At 34.6% G+C, this 7,869-nt stretch overlaps 1 pseudogene across 1 annotated transcript; it reads left to right on the forward strand.

Moving 5' to 3' along the window:
* Window positions 1–6,273: 6,273 nt before the first annotated feature.
* LOC117062084 lies at window positions 6,274–7,122 on the forward strand (annotated as a pseudogene). Its single transcript, XR_004428206.1, has one exon. The product of XR_004428206.1 is annotated as a 40S ribosomal protein S4, X isoform-like (transcript).
* Window positions 7,123–7,869: the final 747 nt, after the last annotated feature.

Genomic DNA, 7,869 nt, shown 5'->3' on the forward strand with positions numbered 1-7,869 from the left:
CTACGGTAATATTTGTAAAGTCAACTGGTACATTACACACTAAATTATTTTATTTCTATTATTTTCACCACAGGACACAGAACTTTGAAGGAAGTAGGTCAGTAACTAATATCAAATATATTTTCTCATGCTGTAATAAATTATATTAAATGTATAAAATAAAAATTTCCCTTTAAACCACCTAAATGGTTTTGCATTACTTAAAAAGCAGGTTCAAAAATATTTTCTGAAATCTATACATAATATATTTTTTAAAATTCGATATTTGAAAAAATTTTAAATTTCAATTTTACTTAGAAAAGTATTTGTATCAAATTTCATTTATATGTAGCCTGCTTATGCTTTAATTCACTAAAGGGTCACTAAGAAAAAATGTTGCTAAATTGGTAAGCATAGAATTTGGAAAACATGATAAAAAGTCATCCATTAAAAAAATCATACAGCAGTACCTTGGTCTTCTAAGAAACACTTTAATATATATATATTTTTACTTTAGACATATGAGTGGATGAACAATTACACTGTTGTTTATTTGTTTACATGTAAAATAAACATTGCAAAATAATTTATTAAATTGTCATTTGGGGGTGAAACTCAAATAATCTGACTTTTGAAATCATGTGATTTAAAGAATGTGTGTTCTTATTTAAAATCCCTTTATAAGTCATTTCACATGTATGATATGCAGCCCACATCTTTTGAAAGTGGTTTGAAAAATAAGCAATCAAACTTACAAATTCCAATAGGTGATTTACTGTGAAGAAGATGTAACAGGAAAGAATTTTAGGATCAAAGAAAAACAAATCTAAAATTTAAATTCTTAAGAGAAAGAAAGAAGCTATTAAAAAGAAATGATCTGGGATGTATATATGTATGTATATGTGTATAGATACATATTTTTGTCTATATTGTACATATATATAGCATGCATATTTATGCATACTATGTATGTATATACATGAATATGGAACAAATATATCTGTATATATGCATGTATATGCATATATGCCACATATACATATGTATATATGTATATACATTGTAAAGCTAGGTGAGATTATCAGATGTATAGTTCATATACCAAAGGGAACCACCTCGAGAACCTGCTTTGGAAATTGCATTTCTATAGTTTACCTATTTTAATATTATTTTCTTATTTTATTGGGACTACAAATGCTAAGAACACAAAAGAGTTTCTAAATCAGTAGCAAAAAGAATCACGAGAAAGCAATCATTCTTTTCAATTGTTTTTTTTTTTTTTCTCTCTCTCTCCTAGTCATGGTTTACTGGAGGAAGTCATCAGCAGTGTATATATATATTAGACAAAACTAGTTTCTGTCAGACATCCACTGAGACTCTTAGCTTATACTCTATGTCCTTTGCATCACTTCTATGTTTCAGAATATTTCCTACACAAATTCGATATTACATTGCTATGAAAATCCTTCCTTTTCAAGATCCATTCCAATTTTATCTGAGTCTGGATCAAAGGAAAAGGTGTGGATTTATTTGGAATCTTTGGCCATTTCAATGCTGACAAGTGATGAAATTAGAGAATACTATTCTTTGACACACTTATTTTCCCATGACACAACTAATCATATTGTAGAAACCTGATAATTATTATTGACACTAGATTGTTTAGCACATATGAAATAATCTTGAGATGTATTGTGTCAACTGCAAATTGTTTACTAAATGGAAAAAAATGTATAGATGCTAAATCCAATCTGATATATTTTTAAAGCCTATCACCTAAGCTATCTCTGAACTTTCCTTACTTGAGAATCCTCTAGTGATTCTTGCAACTTCATTTATTCTCACATTTGCTTATTTTTGGCATGGGCCAGGTAAAATTTCCACCCACTCACACCCATGATTTCCTTTAAAACCATTTCAAGACATTTGCAATGTATCTCTTAGTGAACCCTGAGTTCATTCTGAGCTCCATTATTTTGTATTCCATTGGAATTTATATCAGAGTCGGCAAGGAGGTTATCCCAGGCTTACTGTAATTATCTCTGTTTAATTAATCATGCCTGAACTTATTATTTTTTTTAGTTCTGGGATACATGTGCAGAATCTGCAGGTTTGTGACATAGGTATACATGTGCCATGGTGGTTTGTTGCACCCATCAACCCATCATCTACATTAGATATTTATGAAATTCTAACTACATAGTAAACTCATGAGAGTCAAGAATTCTCTTGACTTTCAGTTATGCCTAATACAAAATTGCATAAACACCAAGATGGAAAATTTTACTAAGTGAACATTTATTACCTTGTTAAATTTTCTTTTCTTAAGAGAATATAGCAATAACACAAGATGCATGAAACAAAGTTTTAAAAACTGAGATGAAACCTGATTTCCGTAACAGAAAAGATAAAGTCAAAGGGTGTTGGAGTCCTGGATCTTACATGGCTCAACAGGCATAGGAGGACTTTATCTTTACTCTGATATATTCTATTGAAATGACTCAACTAATATAAATAGCAAACACTGATGGAAATGATAGGGAGGTGAAAAAGAGGGAAATTTTTTCTAAAGGGGTGCCACACATGTCAATTCTTGGTTCCCAGGCATCCTTGCATGTATGAACTAGATAAATGTACCTGTTGGGTCTAGGATGTTTCTCCAACATTAGGGAGTGAATTGCTTCTACTCACATCTTAAACTCATATCTGGAAAAATATTGCTGATCTTGCTACCCTGGCTGCCCTCTAGGAGCTCTACTCAAAAGTGAAATTATTTCTCTATCATGCAACCGAGAAAGACCCACTTCTATTTCTCTTGTCAAAGACTGAACTAGGAGCTTTCTTGCACATTTCAGGAAGGGACTCTCCTCTGAAACTCATTTACTTTCAGCTCACAGTGAAAAGAAAACTTCTTCCTACTGCCTGTTAAGTGACAACTTCCTAGTCCCTGAATTCAATCTGAAGATAAACATTCACTCAAGGTGCAGGTTTGTCTAATATGAGTGGGACAGTATGAATAGACAAAGAGAATTTACTATTTGTTTAAGGAACCCAGTGGTTTGAAAAATAAGCGATGAAACTGACAAATTCCAATAGGTGATTTACTATGAAGAAGATGTAATAGGAGAGAATTTTAGAATCAAAGAAAAACAAATTTAAATTTTAAATTCTTAAGAGAACTAAAGAAGCTATTAATAAGAAATGAAATAGGAAGTATATATGTATGTATATTGTATAGATATATATTGTCTATATTTTACATGCACACATAGTATGCATATTTATGTATGCACATACTATGTATGCATATGTATGAATATGGTACAAGTATATCTGTGTATATGCATGTATATATACATGCATGCAAGACTGAATTGTGTCTTCACAACATTCGTATGAATTTGAATTTGGGAGTTGAAGCTCTAACTCCCAATGTGACTCTGTTTAGAGATATGGTTTTTAGGAGGTAATTAAGGTAAAATGAGCTCATATGAGTGGGGTCTTACTTTGATGGCTGTCAGCAAGTCAAGGAGAGAGCCTTCATCAGAAACTGAACCCTGCTGGAAATTGACCATGCTGGCACCCTGATCTTGAACTTCCAGCCTCTAGAACTGCACAAAAATTAGTTTTTGTTATTTAAGCCACCCAGTCTATGATATTTTGTTATGCAAGCTCAAACTAAGATGAACACAGAACATTTTTTAAAATAATGGGAAATAATAATAAATGAAAGCTTAAGAAACAAGAAAAATGAAAGCTTAAGAAACAAGAAAAAATATACCGCTCTACCTACTGTTTGAATAATAATAGTTCCCGAAAGAGAGAGAGGACTAAAGAGAGAACAAAATCATATTAATTAGATGACTAGTCTTTGAAAGTTAGTTTAATGGCATAGGATAATTTTTGAAGGAAACAAATGCAAACTTTCATTAGGGAAGCCTTGTGCATTAAGAAGATGTAAACAGCACACAACTGTGTTATTTTTGTGTCAGGGGTTCTTAGCGTAGACCCTAACTAGATTTTTGATATATTTTTTTTAGCACAGATAATGAGGACTTGTGGAATTCTCCAAAGTGATTCTGTGAGGTAGGAACAATAGCAGTGTTACACATAGTATTCCTGATGACTTCTAAAAATACTCTGTGACATGATCTGATTAGTTGGTATACTTTCGTCCATTTCAATTTTTGAAGAGTTTATACAGACATTAAACTGAGAAAAATAATATGTTTGTATATCAAAGATATGTACAAATTTAGAGTCAGATTATAAAATTATTACATGGTGTTCCATCCCTGAGCATATGTTCTTGATTTATTTTGAATCACAGAGACTGAAATAAGATGTGGGTTGTCCTAATTTACTAATAATTCCGTGCTCAAAAATTTCCAGTGATTCTCCATTATTTGCAGAGAAAAAGGCAAAATCCTCTTATGCCTATTTGGCCCTTCAAAAGCCAGTGTCCCCTCAATGTCTTTTTCACTTTCTACTTTTCTTCATTCTATCCCAGCAACACGACTCCCTTGCCGTTACTAGACCATAGCAGGCACACTCAAATATTTGGACTTGCTGTTCTTCCAGCCTGAGTTGTTTTCTCCTGAGTCATACATATGACTTTGCACAAAGTCACTTTCTTAAAAAGATCTTCACTATCTATCTTGTTTCGATTTAAACCAAGCCCCATCTGTGTACTCCTTCTCCTCTCACCAACTTTATTTATCTCCATAGCATTTTCCAGCTTCCACTATATAATGGCACTTACTTACTGTGTCTAACAGACTTTCAAGGTGGTCCTAGGATCTCTGCCTCCTGATGTTCACTTATTCTTCATGTTTATTGCTTATATATTTCTGCTAGATTATAAGTTTCACAAAGGCATTTTTAAGTCTTCTTTATTTACTCATATATATTGGGTACTTAGAATAGTACCCAATATTTACTATTAGTATATTCTAATAGTACTATTCTAAGTACCCAATATATAGTAGACACAATAAATATTTGTCACGTGACTGAACACATAAATACATTATTTTTGTCTGTCCCGTCTGTGGATTTATCTATTTATTTTCTTTGGCTTACTGCCTATGCTGTGATTACAAACACTTGAGGCCAAAGTTAATTCCAAGACTCATGTTCTTGATTAAGGAAATTAATGGCTAAGAAACATTAATGTTGTGTCAATAGAAGGTTCCATAGTTTGGCATGCATTATATACAGTTGTCCCTCAGTATCTATGAGGGATTGGTTCCAGAACTACTCACCAATACTAAAATCCATGGATGTTCAAGTCCCTTATACAAAACAGCACAGTATTTGTATACAGCCCGCACAAATATTCTCAAATACTTTTAATCCTCTCTAGATTACTTATAATACTTAACACAATGTAAGTGCTATGTAAATAGATGCTAGTTGTTATACTGTATTGCTTAGGAAACAATGACAAGAAAAAAGTCTGTACATGTTCAATAGAGCTGCAATTTATTTTTGAATAATTTTGATCCACAGTTAGTTGAATCCATGATGTAAAAAATCACAGATATATACAGAGGGCTGACTGTATTTTGTTTGGGGTTATTACTAATTTATGAATTTCCATTTTCCACAGTACCTAGTATGGACATTACATAATAAAGTTGTGTGGGTTTCAAATAAAAGCATGTAAGATTTTACAAGGGAGCTTCAAGAAAAAAAAAAGAAAAGAAAAACTAGGATTAATCATGCTTGCCCAGGTGCCTTCCAGAATTACAAAGGAAAGGAATGATTGGGTAACCATAGAAGAAATACGATCAGCAAACATAGAAAGCCGTGCTTGTACTGTAGCCCCATTCCGCACCTGGGGACAGTTTCTGAAGGTGGGAATCTGGGTGCAGCTTAACTGAGTGTCTGCACTTGACTTTTCTCCAAAGACTGGGATGAAGGTGTTGGCTGGTGTTTCTGTTATTAGAATCAACCCAAGAGTCAGCTGTGAAAGGATCTGCTCTCTAGCTCACTCACATCGTGTTGGCAGGATTCAATTGTTTGTGGGCTGTTCATCTGAGGACCTCAGATCCTCTCTAGCTGTTGCTGGGAGGTCTTCCTCAGTTTCTTGCCATGTGGACCTCACCATAGGGCGGTTTATAACAGAACACATGGATTACCTCAAAGCAAACCAGCAAAGAACTACATAAAGCCAGCAAGACAGAAATTATGCTCTTTTGGTAATGTAACCTAGGAAGTGACATTCAATCACTTTTGTCAAATTCTATTCATTAGAATTGAGTCACTGTCTCTTTCCTTGCCTAACGCAGCCGTGGCTCATGGTCCCAAGAAGCATCTGAAGCAGGCAGCAGCTCCAAAGGATTGGATGCTGGATAAATTGACCGGTGTGTTTGCTCCTCATCCATCCACTGGTCCCCACAAGTTGAGAGTGTCTCCTCATCATCATTTTCCTAAGGAAGACACTTAAGTATGCCCTGACAGGAAATGAAGTAAAGGAGATTTGCATGCAGCGGTTCATTAAGATTGATGGCAAGGTCCGAACTGATATAACCTACCCTGCTGGATTCATGGATGTCATCAGCATTGACAAGATGGGAGAGAATTTCCGTCTGATCTATGACACCAAGGGTTGCTTTGCTGTACATCGTATTACACCAGAGGAGGCCAAGTACAAGTTATGCAAAGTGAGAAAGATCTTTGTGGGCACAAAAGGAATTCCTCATCTGGTGACTCATGATGCCCGCACCATCTGCTACCCTGATCCCCTCATCAAGGTGAATGATATTCAGATTGATTTGGAGACTGGCAAGATTACTGATTTCATGAAGTTTGACACTGGTAACCTGTGTATGGTGACTGGAGGTGCCAACCTGGGAAGAATTGGTGTGATCACCAACAGAGAGAGGCACCTTGGATCTTTTGACGTGGTTCACGTGAAAGATGCCAATGGCAACAGCTTTGCCACTCGACTTTCCAACAATTTTGTTATTGGCAAGGGCAGCAAACCATGGATTTCCCTTCCCTGAGGAAAGGGTATCCGCCTCACCATTGCTGAAGAGAGAGACAAAAGACTGGCGGCCAAACAGAGCAGTGGGTGAAATGGGTCCCTGGGTGACATGTCAGACCTTTGTATGTAATTAAAAATATTGTGGCAGGATTTAAAAAAAAAAAAAAAGAATTGAGTCACTGTGTCCAGCCCACACTCAAGCATATGAGATTACACTAGGGTTTAATTAGTAGGAGGTAGGAAATTTAAGGGCAGCTTTACTGTCTGCCCACCACAAGTATAAAGCAAATGAGTGACTATGTTAGTATCATTGGGTATTAAAGTTTGCAGCAGTGGAGAAAGGAGATACAGGTATAAGGTTAAAGAATAAGAAAAAAAGCTATGCATACTGAAATGGAATTGGAAATATGACTCTGAGTGTGTTTGTGTGTGTGTGTATGTGTGGTATATATATGTCTCATATATATACATATGTATTCCCACTTTTGTCCACTGAAAGGGCCTTGAGACTTATAAGCACCTCAAACATCCAGATTGTATTTTCTAAATTATATTTCCTAGTAAAAAAAACAAGACTCCTTGGAGAAATAGTGGGCTCCAGGCCTGTGCAGAAAATATACAAATTTTACAGAAAAATACATAAAATTAGCTTGAAAGAACTTAGTATAGCAGGAAACAAGGCCACTAGATGTATCAAAGAAATTTAGAAACCAAATAGAAAAGGCTTTCACAGATTAAAAATAAGAAAATATGAGCATAAATAGAACTAGTAGCTACAGTGAATACAAAGACATAAATCACATTTAAAATTATGAGTTATTATGTCTCCTCTAAGGAAAGCTTGAGAACTAATTGGTCATTTGGGAAACTGATAAATAAAGGAAAAGAATCAAACATAG

The sequence above is a fragment of the Trachypithecus francoisi genome, unplaced genomic scaffold (assembly GCF_009764315.1).
Source record: "Trachypithecus francoisi isolate TF-2019V2 unplaced genomic scaffold, Tfra_2.0 Lachesis_group17, whole genome shotgun sequence".
Taxonomy (NCBI): Eukaryota; Metazoa; Chordata; class Mammalia; order Primates; family Cercopithecidae; genus Trachypithecus; species Trachypithecus francoisi.